Source organism: Macrotis lagotis, chromosome X (assembly GCF_037893015.1).
Source record: "Macrotis lagotis isolate mMagLag1 chromosome X, bilby.v1.9.chrom.fasta, whole genome shotgun sequence".
Classification (NCBI taxonomy): Eukaryota; Metazoa; Chordata; class Mammalia; order Peramelemorphia; family Peramelidae; genus Macrotis; species Macrotis lagotis.
This window is the reverse complement of record NC_133666.1, coordinates 360,594,887-360,616,661: the sequence shown is the minus strand read 5'-3', so window position 1 is coordinate 360,616,661 and position 21,775 is coordinate 360,594,887. Positions and strand designations below refer to the sequence as shown.

Below are 21,775 nucleotides of genomic sequence, written 5' to 3'. Positions count from 1 at the left end.
TCCTATTGATGTATAAAATTCTGCAATGATGGATTATGTTACAGACTTTTTCATCTGTTTTCCAAGCCTATTTATTCATGGATCACAAAGCAATTCAAAAATCCTTACTTCCAAGAGAATGTCAACAAGACATTAAAAAACAGAATGAAGGATTGAGACAATTAGATTAACAGGTCACCCTCTCTGAAAATTCATGATAGATTTAGATTGGCCTCTGGTGAGATAAAAGCAATGAGATACTACTTTTTTTGCAAACGTGCTTATGGCTGGCTGAATTGAGGAGATTTGGCTTATAATAAAGATGCAAACTTGGAAAAGATAGGAAGAGTTTAAATGATTAGCCTAGTTACTTGGATACCTATTAGCTAGATTAGTTTGTCCAGACCACTATTCTTTCTATATTTCTCTGTGGGTCCATATTAATAGTGTTTTATTATTTAAATTTTTATTTTTTCATTTACATATGAACAAAAAATCTCAACTATTTTTATTTCCCTCCCTCCTTATAATCCCCCTCCTTTAAAAGGCAAAACATTTCCAAAATTTGCCATGTTTCAAATAAGAAAATGATCAAAGGCAAAAAGAATAATAAAGTTTTAAATAGTATGCTTCAGTCTGAGATGAAAAGTTCCCCTACTTTTTATTTAAATTTTCAGCTGAAGCATGTTAGATTTTGTTGCATGTATATTTCTAACATTGTGCATATCTTTCCGTTTCAAATCTGTCTTGATTTCCAAATTTTTTTTTTTTTTATTGAGCTGCCTCTATCCTGACAGTGAAGGTCAGTAACAGAGTGCCAGTAATGCAGTAGCAGTTCATTAATTACACTCTTTGAACCAATTTGCAAATCATGGGATTACTACATTCCTTGGAGCTCCACCTTGGTGTTGTAGAGCCACATATTTTATAAATAATCATAAATGGGCAGATGGACCTTTCAACCATCATATTTGGGGCTTGAGTGAGCTTCCCAGGAAAAGTCCACCATAAAGGACAATATACATCACTAGTGTCTATCCAAGTAGGAATTCTGTGGAAACAGCTGGACTGATTGTATAATTTTGAGGTTACTGTATAGAATAGGAGATCCCATTTAACTTAACACAAGAAATTACATTTCAGAGGAAGACTATTATTGACAGTTAACTTTTCTATCATTTTGTTTACCCACACCCAAAGCCTGTCTGTGAAAAATATCCCCTAGAAACTAAAAAATTAACACACACACATATGTATATTATGCTAATCAATATAAAACCATAACTTTTGATATTCTCTTCTTTTGGTCTGTAAGGGCAGAATCCCATGAAGATCATTTTTTTTTCATTTTAATATGTATTTACAAAACTTGATCATAGAAATTTTCTATAAAAGGAGAAAGAGGGACATAATTTTCATAGGAAAAGGAAAAAAACTCCCTTAGCTATGCTTGTTTCCAAACATGAGTCTTATTTGTCAGTCAGCTTTGTTGTCACAGAATTTTAAAGGCACATCTCAAGATTAAAAGATGGGGAATTTTCCTTTTTCAGAAAATAAATAGCATAACAGAAAAACAGAGTCAAGAAGACTCTACCTAATAACCTCTTTCCCAGGTCATCCTCATAAACCTTTCCAGACATCCACCTTAGTAGTTCTCAGACTGCTACACATCATTCTCAGTTACTGGTTTTATGACAATTCAAAAAACAATGCTGTAATCAAAATTCATAGAAAATTACTGTGACTTAAATAGCATCAATTTATTAACTACAACTTAAAGTTCAACTTTATTTAGAAAAAAAATCTGCTTCTATGAATTACTAAAACTAGATACACACTATCAAGCAGGGAAAAAAGTTTTATATTCATAGATGATAAAATTGCAAACATCAGCCCAAGTACAATTTCTTGGAAACATCAATCTACCTTAGATGTAGGTTGTAGGATTTTCAAGATCTGGTCACCTATGGATTCCACAATCCAAGGGGGTGGTAGTTCCCTTTCAAAATATGTCAAGTGGATCCAGGACTCCAAGCTCCCTGAAACATGACAAATTTTGGGGAGGTGAGCAGTACTTCAAAGGGACCTTTCCTCTATGACTCCAATGAGTGTTTTTGGAGGTGATTTTTCCAGTGCACCCAGTCTCAAATAGGATTTCTAAAGATTGAGACTGTGAGACAAGTTGTTAAGTTTTTGATATTCTCTATGCTAACCCAATATGGTAGTATAGAAGGGAGCCCTTAGTTGCTATGTTTTCCTCCCCACATACATAGCTGGAGTGGCATTGGGCAACCTGTCACTATCTCATAGCTCAAAAGAAACAAATAGCCTAGCAAAGCTAATGGAAGGGCTTTGGTCAGGGGATACCTAACTCCTCAGATAATTCAGAGAGGGAGGTCTTGAGTATCCTATTAACTTTTTAAATCACTCCTGATGACTGTGAACAATAAGCACAATGGAGATGTTAAGTAATTGGGCAGCATGAAAGCAATTTAGCTAATGAAACTCCTAAGGAATGGGTATCTCCATCTCTATGTATTTCTTTAGGCACCCCCCATAATGGAATGATTTTTTTTTCTAATAGAATTGTAATAGGACCCCAGAGGCTTTGGCATTTCGGCAAGGAAACAATTCCACCCACCAAGAAAACATTCAGACAATAACTAAAACATATTTTCAATCAAGGGCAGGTGGCAGTTGGATGAAGTTCGACTTCATCTGCCAGGTTTCAAAAGGTACAGTTAGAGAAGGAAACTGTCCTTGTACTGACTTCAGTGACTTAGATGCATTGTGCTTCGGGCAGGTGGGACATTTTTCATAGGAAAGCCTGTGAAAACACCAATATTTTCAGGTCAGCTCTACTAGCTTGTCTGGTGTCCAATGACTGAATGAATGAAGGTTCCATCATAGGGAGGAATAGGTGCTTATGGAGCACTATAAATTCATTTGGGACAAGCCACAATCCCATAACCTTATCAAGTTTGCATCAGTCCTTTGAAAGTCGTTCTTGGTTTGTTATTTTAGCTGCTTGATCAGATTGTTTCTGTAGGCATGGATGCTGTTTTCGTGACTATAACATGGAATTTTTCAATTACTGATACAATCTGGGTAAGTAGTAAACACTCTACTAAATAGAAAACGTGTTTCTGATTTTTAATGGACTGTTCTGAAGAGGCAAGAAAGCCCCAATGTTTCCATAACACCCCAAAGACATAAGCCATTTGAATGCATACCTGCTTTCTATTGATTTTTTTTTTGTTTATGCCGAATGGGCATTAGTAATGATGAAGCTTCAGCCACTTCTGTGGCAGTGGTAATGCTATAACCAACACTAAGTGTGTTCTCTCATCTCTGAGGCAGGATCCATCAGTATACAAATCAAAATTCGCCATCTCTATAGGATGTCTCCTTTAAATCCTCTCGGGGCAAAAGCAGACCTTCCAAATCTATTACAGAGTTCTAAAGTCTACTTTTCCATGTACAGTAGATAAGGGGCAGGATTGAGTGTGTTTAAACCACTTACATTCCTTCCTTTCTCCTTGGTAAAGGATGTGTGGATAAAAGACACAAGAAATTGGGCCCTCCTGGGCCAAATGGGATGGTCCATTTAGAGACTTTTGGGATCAGGATGGAGGGATGAAAGGCACTAATCTCTCCAATAAAAAAGGAGAGTGATTCTAAGCATAGGCTATAGTAGGTTTCACTAGCAATCCCTCCTCTCCTGACTTCAAAGGACGGAAGTGGGGAAGTCAGAAGGATTTAAAAGTAAGGCACAGGTGAAAACTGGAGCAGACACCTATTTCTCCTCTCTGAGCAAGGAGACATTTCTAATGGGAGTCTTTGGATAAACAGGCATGTCCTATGAATTCCCCTTCTTTTGCCACCCTTCTTGGCAGACCTCCCCAGAAGCTTGTCCTGCAGACTGGCTGGGATTGCCTAGTTCCTTCATTTCTTCCTGGGGTGGGGATGGGGAGAGGCTTTCTGGCACCAACTTCTAGTCTCCCCTTTCTCTACTAAAACAATCATGAGATGATATGGATCCAAATACTTGGTTCTGTATAAACAAAGGGTGAGTTGGAACAACTCAGCAAAAACTGTGGGGTCCATCTTGGAACTGGAATACTCTTTGTCAATAATCAAAAGTTTTTTACCCTACCAGGGCTTGAAATCACAGGTTCTGATCAAACCACTATTCTTACATTTTGAAAGGTAGCACAGAAACTGAGGAACCTATGAAATCTTGGCTTAGGGTGGGTATATTTTAGGTAGTTGCTTAAGTTGGGAATTGTTAAGGAGATTTTTCAAAAGATTAATTGTTTCCTTCACTAATTCCAGTTCAGACTTATAGTCTATTTATCTTGCCTCTTGCATGTCATTTGTCATAGCCAGGCATATATTTCATTTCTTTTGGCTTGCAAATGGGAATTGTTATAACTTCCCTTGGAACTTTAACACCCAACTTCACTTAACTAACATTTACACACAAGTATAGTATAAAAGATATAACAACACAAATACACAATTACAAATACTCAGATACAATTAATCCACACTGAGTTATCAATTCTCTTGCATTACAAAAGTTATTATTCCACAACTCTAATCAACCATAGAATTAAAAATAATAATTTGAACTAGTTCCATGTACACAAAAACAAACCCAGAGATTCTTATTCAAAAATGTACACTTGCAGCAATAAAAACAAAAACAAAAATTAAAATACATACAAAAAACTTTGCCAATCCATATGCCAAGGACCAGAGAAAAAAGAAAATGACTTTACCCCGGAATCGGCTTGATCATAATCTGGGCAACAACTGGAGTCACAAGCATTGACCTTATCAGAAAGGTTAACTGGGACTCTGGAACCAGTTTTCCAGGACATCTAGTTCCAATACAGATATGGGAAAGCCCAAGACTCTCTCATCTTCAACTACTCCCTTAGAGAACCACTGGAACCAATTGTTAATAATCAAGTTTTTACTTAACCTCTTGTACCCTGATTATGACAAAGGAAGTCAGAGATAGAATGTCAGTAAATTAGTACCATTTTCTTAATTGCTTTCTTTGTAAGGAACCAATTTGGAAACCATGATTACTTCATTCCTTAGAGCTCTAATGGGCAGGTGAATTATTGAATAATCAGATATGGTGTTTTAAGTGATCTTCCCAGGTCAAGTCCATCATGCAGGACAATAAATCAATTTCATCACTTGTGACCATCCAAGTATGATGTTTGTATAATTTGGGGGATTTTAATACAGAACAGAACAAAATTGATCTACTTTACTTAACATAGACAAGCCCAAATCAGGGTAAGGAACAGATTGACAGACGACTTCTGTTACCATTTTTACTATTTTCCCCAGGCCGAGAATCTGCCTATGAAAACATATCTAGAATCTAGATTATTAATATTAATTTCATTGTATATAACATGCTAATAAATATAAAATCATAACTTTTAATAGTCTCTTGTAAGCAATATATTGTTGGATTCTGTTTTCTAATTCTATTCCTCTATTTGCTTCTGTTTTATGGGTAAGATTATTTAACCTTCACATTCACAGTATGATTCATTCAATCATACATTCTTCTATTTCTTTTTCTTTTTTCTGTCCCTTTTCAAGAGTCTATTTTTCTTGTCTTCCCTACCTTCTTTTCACTTCCCTTATTTCTTTTATCAGTTTCCCCCTCCTATTATCTGTCTAACCTATTAGGTAGATTTCTATATTCTGTGTGTCTATAGATATTCTTTTCTTTGAACTAATTCTGATGATAGTGAGTTTCACCATTGCAATGACTCTTCCTTGTGTGACTGTTTTTTGTGAGATAATTTTCCTTATTTTATTTTCTCTTATCTCTTCTTTCAGTGCATACATTTTTATAAACTTACTCCTATGCCTACTGTCTATGTAGACTCCTTCTATAGGAACATAAAAATATTAACTTTATAAATCTTTTTTTGTTTGCATTTCTTCTTTACACTTTTATGCTTCTCTTCAGGCATATATGAAAGCCAAATTTTCTATTCACATCTGATCTTTTCATAAAGAATTATTGAAAACTTCTTTTTATTTATTAAATATTCATTTATTCTCCTAAAAGATTATACTCACTTTTATTAGGAAAGTTAGCTCCTTTGCCTTCCAGAATACATATGCCAAAGTCTCTGATCCTTAAACATGGGAATTCAGTAAATCTAATATGGTCCTGACTGTTGGCCCCATGATAATGGAATGGTTTCTTTATGGCTTTATGCAACATTTTTTTCCTCTACAATTTGGAGCTCTGTGGTAATATTTGTGGAAGGCTTTACTCTGATATTTTTTTTAGTTTATGATCATTAGATTTTTTTATTTCAATTTTACTCTTTGAAACTAAGATAAAAGGAAAAATATTTTTTGAAATATAATACCTAGATTCTTTTTTAAATCATGATTTTCAGATGCTTCTATCATTCTCAAATTCTCTCTCAAACAGTGTTCCAGGTAAGTTGTTATTTAATGATATTTTGCATATGCTCTTTTGTTTAAATTCTCTTTACTTTGTTGTATTATTTCTTGTTATGTCATGGGTTCATTACTTTCCAAAACTCCAATTCTAATTTTCTTAAAAGAAGCATTTACTTTGGGTGAATTGAAGGTGTAGCATGAGAACAGGCTTTTGTAGGAACTCTTTCAAAAAAGATTACAAAACACCTTAAAATTATGACTGTAATTAAATTTTTAAGAGACAGAACACAGAGAAAGATCCAGCAAGGCAATTGTTTATGCCAAGGTAGCCTGGAAAATCACGGGAAAACTCTGTTCCACAGGGGTGGAGAGAGCAACAGCACAACCAGGATTCTCATACTGGAGGGCAAAAGCTCCAGTCTACCCTGAACAGCCTGCTGCATACCTAGACACTTGGGTCATGGGGAGCTCTGGCTCCCAGCAGCTGAAGCAATTTCCTGACCTGGCAACCGAGAAATATCAAACAGAACTTGAAAGATCAGCGGGGAAACCTCTGCCTGAGTGAGTCGGAGCCAGCATGGGCCACAATGTAGACATGGACACCAGCATAACTGTAGCCCTCAGTGCAGTCCAGATCCCAGGAAATAGAAGCAGGTGCAAAGAGTCCACTGGCAACTGTGATCAGAGTGATAAGCCCACGAATGGTAAGTGGGTAGGGGGAGAGAGTCGAGGTCTGTACTCTGGCCCTGGGGCAGAACTGTTGTGCTTTGTACATATTCAGACCCTGATCACAGTCTGGGAACCCCCTATTGGCATCCATAGACCAGAGTACAGGCAGGATTGTGCTTTGTACATATTCAGACCCTGATCACAGTCTGGGAACCCCCTATTGGCATCCATAGACCAGAGTACAGGCAGGATTGCAGTAAGAGTCAAACATAGTGAGGTCCTTAAGGTCCCAATAATACTCAAAATCTTGAGAAGCACCGCAAACCAGGTACAGGCTGGGAAGATGAGTAAACAGAAAAAATAGGAACCTGACCATAGACAATTATTTGGGTCCCAAGGACAACCAAAACACCCAATTAGAAGATGAGAAAGTTCAATATTTTGCATCTAAGTCCTTCAAGAAATATAGAAGATAGTCTCAGGCTATTTCAGAACTCAAAAAAGATTTTGAAACTCATGTAAGGGACGCAGAGGAAAAATTAGGAAGAGAAATGAGTGAGATGCAGGAAAAAACATGAAAACCAAGTCAACTACTTAGTCAAAGAGATCCAAAGAAAAATGCAGAAGAAATTAACATACTAAAACTAGTTTGGACTAAATGGGGAAAAAACACAGTTCAAAAAGCTAATGAGGAGAAAAATATCCTAAAAAACAGAATTGGCCAGATGGAAAAGGAGGCAAGCAAAGTATGAAAAAAACAAATCCTTGGTTCCGCTGTCAGCCCTGGAAGCTGGTTGTCTTCTGCAGCTCATCCTCCTCCTCGGCGGACGCTCGCCTTTGAGCTCTCGGCCGAGGGACCCCCCCGGCCTGGCCACAGGAGGAGCCTGGTGGAGAACGGGGCATCGTCCTTTGGTGAAAGTCCCTGAATCCGCAGAACTTTGTGCAAAAAGTGCGGCAAGCCTCAGAAAGTGACGCAGTTAGAGAAAAGCCAGGATTCCCTGAAGGACCTGGGGAAAAGACGAAACCATCAGAAGCAGAGCGGTTGTGGTGGGTAGACAAAAGAAAGTTTTCAGAAAAAGGAAAAAAAAACAAAAAAGATTGTACTGAGGCTTGACTGTGGAACCCAGCTGCAGGTCTAAGAGGAAGCTTGCCATGAAGAGGTTTAAGCATTTTGAACTGGGAGGAGTTAAGAAGAGAAAGGGCCAAGTGATCCAGTTCTGAATTTCATTGTTTTCCTCTTGATAGGGAAAAAACACATCTCATTCCATTCCTTGGCTTTTGTGTTTTTTGTCTTGGAAAGGAAAAGACTTGAGAAAAAAACCCAAGTCTGGTACTATGTGAAGCTGTTCCCACATAGGAATAGTTTTTGAAGATGTGACCGTATGTTGTAATTTAATCATCTACTTAAATGAGATTTATGTTATAGAGAGAAAATCCAGCTGATCATTGTGGGAGGAGCCTGGAGAACTTGGTTGTTAGGACTATGGCTAACATAGTTGCTGACAGCCTGGATTCCTAGGCAGCTTGAAAGTTCAATAAATTAGGAATATAAATCAATTAAAAAATCACTAATAAAAAATACAGGAAAATTTTATTCCTATTATAGACTTTCAGTAAATTACAAGTGCTTAATTCATCACTTTTAGGGGCTGCCCTGTTTGAAAAATATTAATGATTGAACAGCCTGGTAATTTATTAGTCAAACTCATTCATACCCTGTTTTCAAAGTATTAATGCAGTGACTTCCCATTTCTAGGTTGAATTCTCTGTGAACTAATCAATAGTGATTGAAATCCCTGTGAATTGAAAACTGATAAAAATTATGTTTAGGGAGTTGTAGGAATGACAGCTGGGCAAGATGTTGAACAGTAAAGAATGTTTTTCATTTTACATTGATTGTTTGTGTTTCATAAATCCATATTAGCCTTTAAGCCCTCTCAAGGGCTGAATGTTTGTCTGTGTCACTCTATGTATCTTGGTACAGTGCTCAGCACTGTTCCTTTCATAACTAAAGGTGCTTAATACATGTTGAGTCTTCCTAAAAAAAATCCTTAAAATGTAGAATGGAGCTAAAGGAAGCTGATGATTTTGCAAGGAATCAAGACACATTACAACAATATCAAAAGAATGAAAAACTAGAAGAAAACATGAAATATCTTATTGAAAAAACAATGGGGAGCAAAGATGGCAACAGTAGAAGAGGATGTCTTAGATGCTTTCTCTTTATAATATTTCAAAACATATAAAATAATGAATTAACTAAATTTTCAAGAGACAGAACCCACAGAGGGAATCCAGCCCAAGGTAACCTGTAAAATAGCAGACAGTCTCCACTCCACAGGGTTGGCGGGGCGGTCTGCCAGAGTGAAGAAAGTTCAGCCTCCAGGAGGCAGCCCCAGGGAACCTGGGAGTCCTGGCACACAGCAGTGGGGATAGTTTCCTGACCTACACCCTGGGGAGCACTGGGCACAAATTGGAAGATCAGCCAAGGGGAGGACCTCTTCCAGAGTGAGTACATGAAGCCCAGCACTCAGGCCACTCAGTGAGCAGCATGGCCACAGCAACCTAGATCCAGGAAGTGGAAGCAGGAGGAGCCAGTAAGCAGGAGACCCCCAGGCAACTGAGCCTTGGGTGCTCAGCTGACCAAAGGTAAAGCAGTGGAGAGAGACTTCCAAGATCTGTCCTGTGTACCTGGAACAGGACTCTGGGACTCTAACCACATTCAGATCCTGATAACAATCTAGGCCCCCCCCAATAGAACAGCAGGGGTCCCCCACCTCAGTTCAGTGGCAGAGGGGTGCAATTCTGGTCATTCACAGACCAAGAGGGAAGATAGAGCTTCACATATGATGACCCTTGGGGGGGGTGGGTTCCAATAATTCTCAAAAGCTCAGGGAAGCACCCAATCAGGCGCAGGCTGGGGAAATGAGTAAATAGAGAAAAAAGAGGAACACTATTGAGAAATACATTATCCCGGATCCCAAGAAGGATCAAAATTCTCCATCTGAAGATGAGGAAGTACAAGTTTCTGCATGTAATGACTGCAGGACAAATGGAAATTCAGTTCAGGCTATGACAGAGCTCAAAACATATTTTGAAAATCAAGTGAGGGAGATAGAAGAAAAATTGGAAAAAAGAAATTAGGGAGATACAGGAAAAACATGAAAAAGTAGTCAGCAGCTTATTCAAGTAGTTCCAAAAAAATACTGAAGAAACATGTTAAAAACCAGCATAGGTCAAGTGGATAAAACAGTTCAACAGGTTATTGAGGAGAAGAAGGCTTTAAAACAAAGCAGAACTGACCAGATGGAAAAAGAGATAAGAAAGCTCTCTGAGGAAAATAACTCCTTAAGATGTAAAATGGAACTAAAGGAAGCTGCTGACTTTATGAGAAATTAAGACTCAATACTTCAAAACCAAAAGAATGAAAAATTAGCAGAAAATGTGAAACATCTCATTGAAAAAAAAGCTGATCTGGAAAACAGATTCAGAAAAGATAATTTAAAAATTATTGGGATATCTGACAGTCCTGATCAAGAAAAGAGCCTTGACATCATTTTTAAAGGATTCCTACAGAAAAATTGCCCAGATATCCTAGAAAAAGAGGGCACAATAGAAATTGAGAGAATCCACTGATCTTTGCTGGAAAGAGATCCCCAAAAATCACCCCCCCAGGAATATTATAGCCAAGCTCCAGAACCCCAAGTCAAAGAGAAAATATTACAAGCAACCAGAAGGACACAATTCAAATATTGTGGAGCTGCAGTCAGTATGAAACAGAACTTAGCAGCAAATACATTAAAAACTTTTAGGGCTTGCAATATAATATTCTGGAAGGCAAAAGAGCTCGGAATACAAAATTTGATTTTCAAGTACAGGACTTAAGTGAAGAATAGAGAGCAGACAAGAAGGGTAAATTATGAGGGATGTAATGATGAGGAACTGCATATATTCCTCTATGGGAAGATGATACAGATAATACTCATATTAACCTTCTCATTTATTAGAGAAGTTACAAGGGGCATTTGTAGTCAAAATACAGGAGAGAGTCAAATTCAAAGGTATAATATATTTTTAAAATGGACTCAATGGGTGAAAAGGAAATGTACGGGGAAAAAGAAAAGGAGAGATAGAGTAGCCTAAGGTATGTCATGTAAAAGATTTGAGAAATTGCTTTTGCAATGGTATGGAAGGGAGGAATCTGAGGGGGAATGATACAGCCTTCATTCTCATTGAAAATGGCTCAGATAGAAAACAACATATATACATATTAGGGGATAGAAATCTAGAATGAAAAGTAAAGAAAGGGGAAGGGAGCAAGGGAACAGTGGAAAGTTAGGGGGGAGGTAGGGGACAGAGGAGAGTGTAGATCATGGGAGAGGATAGTCAGATATAATATATTTTCTTTTTTAATTTTTGCAAGGTAGTGAGATTGGATGCACTATCCAGGACCACAGGGATGGGTGGTTGATGAGTCTCGGGGTAGTATGTTGGCTTAGGACCTCTTGGCCCCAGGGTCGGTGCTGTGTCCACTGTACCACTTGGCTGTCCCACGAGACACAATTGATGATGGACAGAGTGAAAGGAGAGAGAAAATATAATAATTGATAGTGGGGAGAAATGGATGGATGGAATTATATTCAGCAAACAACTGTGGAAGTAAATTCTCTGATGGACTTATAAAGAATGTGATTTATCAAGAGAGAGAGAGAGAGCTGATGGTATCACAACACAGACAGACAAACACATATTTTTTCTCTTTCTTTCACTCTATTTCTTGTACTATTTTTTATTTTTGTGAGGGAAGGGGATTATGTTTATTCTTACAACAAAGCCATTTGAGTAATGTATAAATAAAGTAAATAAATATATGAAAAGAAGTCTTTTCTTTAGAGAGCTTTTATACCAATTTTCCATTTATGCAAATTTTCTCTCTAGAAGGAATTTTTGTTTATCTTCTACCATTAGACTAATTCTATTTTTTTAAATTATTATTTTCTTCAGTATGTCTTTTGTCTATTTAATGAAATATTAAGTATTGCAATTTTCTTGAATTACTCTCTTTTTTGCTTTTTTCTTTTTCTGATTTTTTATTTATTTATTTTACATTATTACGATAATCTTTTTTGTGAGGGTAAAGATAAACCCCCCTACTCCTAAAAAAAGATGATAAACCTTAAGAATAGTGAGACAGGAAAAAAAGTCTACTTCAGTCTGTCTTCAGATTCCAATGGCTTTGTCTCTGCGATGAGCTGTCTTCTTTATCATAAATCCACCAGAGAAGTTGCTTCTCTATTTTTCACACAGTTGCTATTACTGTATTTCCCTCCATTCCATTCCTTCTGACCCTCATTTATTCCATTCTCTCACCCCCTTTCATCCTGTCCCTTCTCCAAGAAGTGTGTTGTATCTGAGTACCCTCTGACATGAGCTTCCCTCTTTTCTGTCACCTATTCCTGCCTTCACTCCCCCATTACCCCTTATCCCATCGTTTTCCTATCATTTTTCTCTAAGATATATTTCTATGCCCTATTACATGTGTATACTATTTTGTCTCTGAGCCATTTATGATGAAAATGAAGACTCATTCTTTCCCTCTCACCTTCCCCTATTCCACTCCATTGTAAAAACTTTTTTCTTGATGATTATGTATAATATCTTAGCCCCTACTTCCTCTCCTTTCTCTTCATGCCAGTACTTCTTTTTCACCCATTGACTCCATCTTTTTTTCTATATTGTACAATTATATTCAGCTCCTTCTTGTGCCTTGTCTATATATGTTCCTTCTAACTGCTCTTATAAATGAGAAAATTCATATAAAGTTTCAGTATCTTCTTCCCATGCAGGAATACCAGTTCAACATCATTAAGTTCCTCAAAATTATTTCTCCTTCTCCATCCACTCTATGGTTCACCTGAGTCCTGTACTTGGAGATCAAACTTTGTGTTTAGCTCTGGTTGTTTCAATAGGAAAGTTTGAAATTCCTCTGTTTCACTGAAAATCTATTTTTTTCTTCTGATAAAGATTGTTCAGTTTTGTTGGGTGGTGGATTCCCAGTTGTAATCCAAGATATTTTGCCTTCTGGAATATCATATTCCAAACTCTACAAGCAATTAATGTAGACTTTGCCAGATCCTATGTACTCCTGACTGTGGAGCCATGGTAAATTAATTGTTTGTTTCTGGCAGCTTTAAATATTTTCTCTTTGTCTTGGGATTTTTGGAATTTGACTATAATTTCCTGGAAGTTTTTCTTTTGGTATCTTTTCCAGGAGGTGATCAGTGATGTCTTTCAATTTCTATTTTATCCCATGCTTCACGGATCTCAGGGAATTTTACTGTTTTATTGTTATTATTTCTTGAGAAATGAATTCTAGGCTCTTTTCTTGGTCATAACTTTCAGATAACCCAATAATTTTTAAATGATCTATTCTGGATCTGTTTTTAAGGTCAGTTGTTTTTCCAGTGAGATATTTCACACTTTCATCTAATTTTTGTTTGTTTTTTTGTGCAGTTTTGTTTCTTCCTGATTTCTCGAAATGTCATCAGCTTCCTTTAATTCCATTCTGCATTTGAAGGAATTATTTTCTTCAGAGATCCTTTTTATCTCCTTTTTTTCAGCTGGTCAATTCTGGTATTTAAGGCATTCTTCTCCTCATTGGCCTTTTGGGTTGCTTTTTCAATCTGGCCTAAATTGTTTATTAACATATTATTTTCTTCAGTATTTTTGTGTATTTTCTTCACCAAGCTTTTGAATTGGTTTTCATGATTTATCTGTATCATTCTCATTTCTCCTCCCAATTTTTCCTCTTCCTCCCTTAATTGCTTTTCAAAGACTTTTTTGAGCTCATCTATAGCCTGAACATATTTTCTATTTCTCTGGGAGGTTTTTGGATACAGAATCTTCAATTTTGTCATCTTCTGAGTAAGTATTTTGGTCCTCCATGAGACCAAAGTAATTTTCTATGGTCAGATTTGTATTTTTTCTGTTGTTTGCTCATTTCCTCAACCTATGGCTGATTTACTTCACTTCCAATACTCTGGGTGGTTTTAGGAACAATCCACAGTCACAATGATTCCTCCAAGGTCATATGTGAGGCTCTGACTATTCTTTTGTCTGTGTTCTTGGAAGTGAATGACCACAGACTCTCCCCTCTGCCCTGGACATGTGAGGAGTAGGATGTGGTGGTAGGAGTGCCCAAAATGTAACCTGTATCTGGGTCTAAGCATACAGCAGAGTCCTGCCCCAGAGAGAATAGAGAACTCTGAAGTCTCCGCTGACCCCCTTACCATCTGTGGGCTGAGAGCCCTGTAAGTGCTAGGTGGCTCTGCTGATTCCCACTGCTGGCTGTCATCACAGGGCTGCTCTGAGGCTGCACTCTGCTCTGGTGTGGCAGAGTTCTCTCATCACCCTTTCCAGGTGTCCCCAATGAACCCTGAGCCAAAAGCTCTGGAATGTGCCCCCTCTGCCACAGACCCAGGTGCCCAGCCCAACTGCAGTGTGCTGTGGCTATGGCACTTTCCAACTCCTGCTCCCAGTGTAATCTTTCTTGTGGAACTTCTAAATTGTCTTGGACTGGGAAATTATATCACTCAATCTTTCTGTGGGTTCTGCCCTTCTAAATTTTGGCCAGTGTCATAATTTGATGGCTTTTGGTGTTTTGGGGGAACAGGTTTCGGAAATTCCTGCCTTCATGCCATCATATTGGCCTCACCTCATTTTTTCTTTTTTTCAGTTTTTCCTCTACCACTCATCTATAAATTTTCTAGCAATTCTTTTGGGGGCTTATTTTCAAATAATATTTTCCTCTTTGAAATTTTAATTATAGTTGTTCATATATATATATGTATATATATATACATATATATATATATATATATATATATATATTTCTTCTGTCTTTGTCTCTTTGTTTTCCTTCTACATTGGTAGCTTTTTAAATTATTGTTCCAGTCTATTTCTTGGTTTTGAACTTTATGTTAAATGTGGACTATGCTCACCTTTTAGCTGCTATTTTTACAGTTGGTTCTAAGAAACTTCAAGTAGTGTGATAAGGAACAAAGTACAGTAACTATTTTCCTAGTTTGTGCTCTGGTTTTTCACTTGAAGGATCCTATTCCTAAGTCATCAAGTACTAGTTTCTTTCTGCCTGGGAATTGTCATCAAGACACCTGATAACTTTAGACTGACCACAAGTCCTTATGAAATTTCCATGTGAAAATTTCCATAGTTTCCTTTCTTGTATCCAGTACTAGCAAAGGGTTCCTCATGGTCTATTTGAGGTCAGTTATCTTGTGGCTGAGAAGTTGTTCCTGCTGCTAATGTAGCAGCTACCTCCATGGTCTGGTTATTTCACTATGTTGGATCCACCCTGGTGTCAGAAGCCCCTTCCTTACACCACACTTCCTAAGTTGTCATATTGAAAATTGTCTCACCTTATCTTTATATAACTTTGTTACTCCAGAATTAAATTAAAAGCATTATTGTAAAGTTTTGTCGACAGGAATTTTAGAAGAATTCTGGGTTTCTGTCATCTTTGTTCCACCTCCCTCATTTTACTCCTCTTAAATGTATCTGACATGATTAAAAAGAGAATATTAGTAAATATTTTTAATAGAGATCCAAGTTGTTATAGTGGATAAAAGTGATGTGGTGGATAGGCTTGTGTTCAGTTTCTAACATTCGTACATACTTGTTTCTTTGGAAGCAAATCAATTAATTTATCAATACTCTCAGAACATTAAGTACAGAAAGAAGAAAGCAAGGAAGGAAGGAAGGAAGGAAGGAAGGAAGGAAGGAAGGAAGGAAGGAAGGAAGGAAGGGAGGGAGGGAGGGAGGAAGGAAGATAGGAAGGAAGGAAAAAGAAAGGGAGGGAAGAAGGAACCAGAGAAGAAATGAAAGAAGGAAAAAAATAAAGGAACAAGGGATATATTATATGTTTATTAAGCATTTACAATGATATAACAGGCATTGTTCTAAAAACTTCAAAACTATTTTATTATTTGGCCCTTACAACAAACCTGAGAGGAAGGTGCTATTAACAAATCCATATTACATTTGAGAAAACTGAGTCAGACAAAGGTTAAATGGCTTGACCAAGAAAAGCCACAGATAAAGTAGTAGTCAGGGATTCGATTTAAATTTAGATCTTCTTAACTTCATGTGCAGAGCTCTTTCCCCTGAGGAAAAAGCATGTATATGTTTGCTGACTATGACCTGATTTCTTTGATTCTTCTCAGTTACTCCATAGTACATAATAGCAGTTATTTAATAAGATAAGAAAATATGTTTCTAGAAGACACATTTGGTTTCCAACTCCATTTTCTTGAGTTAAAGTCACCAATTAACAGATTCCAGAAGAGGGTTGGGAGACAACCAAGAAAGGTCAGGATAGTACTATCAGACAGGGGAACGAACTGTATTTAGATATCCAGAGAGCTCCAATTCATTCACTGCCTATTACTCATAATAATTATTCATAATAATTACTCTTTACAGATCTCATTTTCCCAAGTGTTGATTTATGAAATCCTTGAACAGCAATACAAAACAGTAGGAGGAGTTAATTTTAAGAATAGAAGTATGATCTTTAGATGGTTCATATCTTTCCCAAACACTCCTCTCATAGATCAAAGGTAGAGAAATATATACACATTTAGAACAGGAAATAGTGAAATTATAAAGGCTTTCCTTCACTTTGGAAATCTATTTAAGTAAAAAGGTTAAATGATTTTTCCTAGAATTCACCAAGAGAGAAAGTTGCTTGTCCAAGTCAAAAAGACTTGGTAGCTAGACTTCAAAAATATTTTTTATATTTAAAATTATCTACAATTCTATCCCACCAATATTTTCAGAGTATTTCAAATATCAGCAGTGCAAGTAGGCTCTCTTTCTCAATCCTAAGGGATATGAGCAGAACATTATTGAGCTATTATTTTAGATTGGATACATATATGGAACATCATTTCATGAAATCAAAGCTTTTTCAATCTTCTATGAGATATGAATTCATTTCTGTGGATAATCTTTCAGCTAAATCATAAGCAGGGGTATATAGTTAACCTTTGTGAGACTGAAGTATGACCATCACAGTCTCTGCTTACCTAGGACCATGGCAGGTCAATGGTGCCAATTTTACCAACTGACCTGGACAATAAGCATTTCTTATTTCTCCAACTGATGTTTGATTTCAGTCAAGCTTCATTTGCCATTATGGAACTCTGAAAACCGTGGTGATTTCTAGACAATATGCCTTTATACCATCTGAAGAAAATACAATTATCTGGCCATCATTTCACATAAGAGATAAGAAGAAAATATCTCTGTCATGTATGATAAAAGTTAGCATTCTTTTCAGGTTTAATAAAATTTACTGGATATTTTTATTCTCAGCAGAATTTCTTTTAGACATATTTGCTTGATATTAATTCCATCTGAAAAAAAAGATTAAAGGCATCATAACTCCAATATATTAAACATCTATATTGGTCTGAAATCATAACTCAAAATAGGGATAAGATTAGAGAAAATCCTTAAAAACAGCATAATATATTTTGTTCCCAAAACAGTATAAAAATGAATTAAAATGAGTTTCAGAAAAAAAGAGGGAAGATAAAAAAATGATAGCAGGTAAACTAAGGAAAGAAATAGATTTACTGAGTCAGAAGGAACTTCAAATTATAATCTAATTTCTGTTCCTTCCAGACAAAACTAAAGAGATGGATTACCACCACTAGGGAAAATGGGCTCTTTCCTATCATTTGACTTAATCAGCTGGAAGAATTTTCAATGGCATTAAGACAGTGATGCTCTTTACTTTGTTTTGTTTTTAATTTTAATATTTATTCACTTTGATACATTTGTACATGCATATTTCCAAGTTACAAAATTTCCCTCCACCTTCTCCTCCCACCCCTTTCCTCTCAAAAGGGAACAGTCAGGTTAGCATTTAAATAAATAATCTGTTAAACATATTTACAAGTTAGTAATTTCTGGCATGAGGAATTAGGATTGAGGGGAAAAGATACATAAGAGATAATTTTGATAAAGTGTTCATCAGATGCAGAAGGGGTTTTTTCTGTGCATTTTTTTCACTTGTTTTTCTTCTTCTGGTTCAGGAAAATATAGTTCAAGACCCATCAAATACTGTTGTCCTAGTTCTCTAGACTATCAAGAGAACCTGCTTTCATCATGGTTGTAGATCTCATAGTGTTGTTGATATGTATACATTGTTCTCTTGGTTCTCCTCCCTTTGCTCAGCATCAGATCCTGTGCTCTTTACCTTCTAATGTAAAAATAGCATAGGACGGTCTCCCTTAATTTCTTTCTTCCTGTCCATCCATATCTAAGAAACATGACTGTATCAAACTGAACAAAGATATCATTTCTTCTATTTTTGAAATTTTACTCCGAGGGACAATTTTTTCACAAATTAGTTTGTGAAACTTCTTTTCCAATTGTATAGTAAGGAAAGAAAACAGTCATAATTGGAATGATGTTGATGATTTTTATGATGCTATATTTTGATTTTTATAAAGACCATGAAAGTGATACCATGACAATCAAGTAAATTGAATTTAAGTGAAGGAGGAGGGGCTGTGATAAGTCACCAGCCTCACTTTTTCCTTCAGAACGTTCTGGGTTCAGATGAATCAGGATGACTGGAGATGGCCCTGGAGGAGAGGCAATCAGGGTAAAGTGACTTGTCCAAGGTCACACAGTTAGTAGGTCAAGTGTCTGAGGTCTGATTTGATCAGAGGTCCTTCTGATTCCAGTACTGCACAACCTGATTCTATCCACTGCATCATGTGTGACTTGATACACAGAGATATCTTATCAATCTGGTATTACCAGACTGAGAATGCAATGTTCCACATTGGAGGAATATCCAAGTAACAGCAATCATAAAAGGAAGACATTTTTACATGACATAGATCTGTTTTGAATTATGAATTACATACCTGATTTTGTTATGCTTTTAAAATTTTTCAATAGAAACATGGTAATAACATTCAGTATAGAGTCTTTTAGAAAGGGAACATCTGATAATCAGTCCATTCTTTAGACTTTACATTTATTTGTTTATTTATTATTCCAAATACATGCAAAGATGGCTTTCAACATTCACTTTTTGTAAGATTTTGAGTTCAAGAGTATTCTCCTCCCTTCTCCTCCTTCCTCATCCCCCTTCCTTGGCTGTGAGTAATCAGATTTGTTATGTATGAATGACTATATTAAAGATATTTTCATATTGTGAAATCAAATCAAAAGAAAAAGGAAACAAAAAACAAAACATAAAGTTAAAACAAAACTTTTAAATAAAAATATAATGCTTTTGTTTGAATTCAGACTCCTTTTTTCTTTCTCTGAATACCATGTCATTTTAGATTATTCTTTGAATATTTTACTGCTAGAGAGAGCTAAGTTCATCATGTATGCTTATCATTATTGCTGTGTATAATTTTCTCATGGTTCAGCTCACTTCATTCAGCATCAGTTCACGAAAGTCTTTCCAGGCTTTTCTGAAGTCTGCCATCACATTCATATATTATAATTTGTTCAACCAGTCCCCAATTGATGAACATTCCCTCTTTCCTATTCTTTGCCACTACAAAAAGTGTTGCTATTGATATTTATGTACACCTGGATCTTTTTACCTTTGTTATGATTTCTTTCAGATAAAGACCTAGTACTGGTATTGCTGGATGAAAGGGTATGCACATTTTTATTGCCCTTTGAACATAGTTCCCAACTGCTCTCTAGGATGGCTGCATCAGTTCACAACCCCACACAATGCCTTAGTGTCCAGTTTTACCACATCTTCTCCCAACATTGATACTTTTCCTTTTTTTTCATATTGACCAATCTGACTGGTGTGAGGTGGTAGCTCAGAGTTGTTTTAATTTTCATTTCTTTAATCAATAATGATTTAGAGCATTTTGCCATATGACTGTAAATAGCTCCAATTTCTTCATCTGACAACTTCCTGTTCATATCCTTTGACCATTTCTGATGTGCATTTAATATTCTGAAAGGTATTAAAACTCTTGCTCTAAATTCAGTTTTGTTTCAATTTTTTCTTGTAGGTTGAACTTCTGATCATGTGGGTTTCCTATATGATTTCATTCAGTCTTCAAAGTAAAATAGCAGAAATATTATATAAGAAATAAGAAATATAAGAAATATTTTTAAGGAAAACTGTATGTGATCTAAGTTTAAATAGTGTAGAATATCTAATTCCCTATGCAAACTTTCAAGTCTACATTAAATGCTGGCTATTGCTAATATTATTACTCTTATTATTGCAGTTACTTTTTCCCACTATTTCTGGTAAAAGCAGAAGAAAGGAAGCGGGAGGGGGAAAAGCATAGGAATTAGATTTATAATAATGATCTTTAAGTGTTGGCTCTGACATTAAGGACCTGGAAAATCTTGTTGAAGCTACAACCTCTTGGAACAGATGTTCATTTATAAAGTAGGGAAAATGAAACCAATATCATTCAAAATTATTGAAAACATCATTTTTATCACCTATCTCATTAGTTAAGATTTAAAAGAAATGATAAATGTGATTTTTTTGCATTCATGAAACATTACATATGCCCCAAAGTTATCACCATATCTTAGCACTGTTTATTCTTCATTTATTCTTTTTTTGGTATTTAGTTTATTGATTTATGCATTGGTTTTCCAATTCCTTCTACAATGCAAGTTCTTGAAAGGGAAGATATTATTTTATTTATTTTATCAATACTGCATGCATTTAGGTGCTAAACAGATGTTTGATGAATCATTGAATATAGCAAATATTGCAAATATAGCAAATCATTGAAGATAGCAAATTGTGCAGTGGAAAGACTTCTGGATCTGGAGTCCAAGGATCTAAGTTCAAAACCCAAATTTGTTCCTTACTATCTCTGTCACGTTCTCCTACATTTTTTACTTCTCTGATTATCACTTTCTTCATTTGAAAAAAAAATAAATTTAACTAGCTGAGTGATCTTTGAATCTATATTTTATTATTTAAAACTCTCAGTATAAATCACAGTATGAATAGTATTATATAATAAAACTTTCATCAGAATTATTTGGATGATTGTTACTGAACTACTGGAAGCTAGATTCTGTATAATGATTTCATATAACTTTCTGACTAAGATTTTAAGATGTTTCCTAGCATATAATTCCAATGAATCTTCCTATTCAGTACAACCAGGTTCCAACCAATAAAGAATCCATCATGGCTAAAGCATGTTAAGAGTGCTTATTGTAAAGAAAAATTTCCAAGTGTATATACTTTCATTATTATTGCATTCATGAAAGGGTGAAATCAAGATACAAATATACTTACCATAGCCACTATGGATAATTTTAGCAGCTAAATGTAACTCTCAGAGATTCATTAATCAGTTCCACTTAACAGTCTCTCATGCCATACCAAGATGTGGTATAGTGTAAAATAGAGTAGGTTTAGAGTCAGAAGATCTAGGTTTTACTTCTAAATCTAACACTCTCTTTTGACAAGTCATTACACCGAATCCTCTACCTAGCCCAACTCCCAGTCGCCCCCCAACCCCGAACCCATATCTCACATGAAACTATTGGAATAAAAGATCCTAAACTTTCTTCCGAATTTATATAGCCCTATTAAAGAATAAAGTCTAGTGAAAAA

The 21,775-nt window shown here is 36.0% G+C and overlaps 1 long non-coding RNA gene and 1 pseudogene across 1 annotated transcript in view; both read left to right on the top strand.

The window, feature by feature from the left end:
* The window catches only part of LOC141500697 (uncharacterized), a 386,762-nt gene that overhangs the window by 5,981 nt on the left and 359,006 nt on the right, over positions 1-21,775 (top strand). The window lies entirely within an intron of this gene.
* On the top strand, positions 8,031-8,341 carry LOC141503483 (large ribosomal subunit protein eL42-like; annotated as a pseudogene).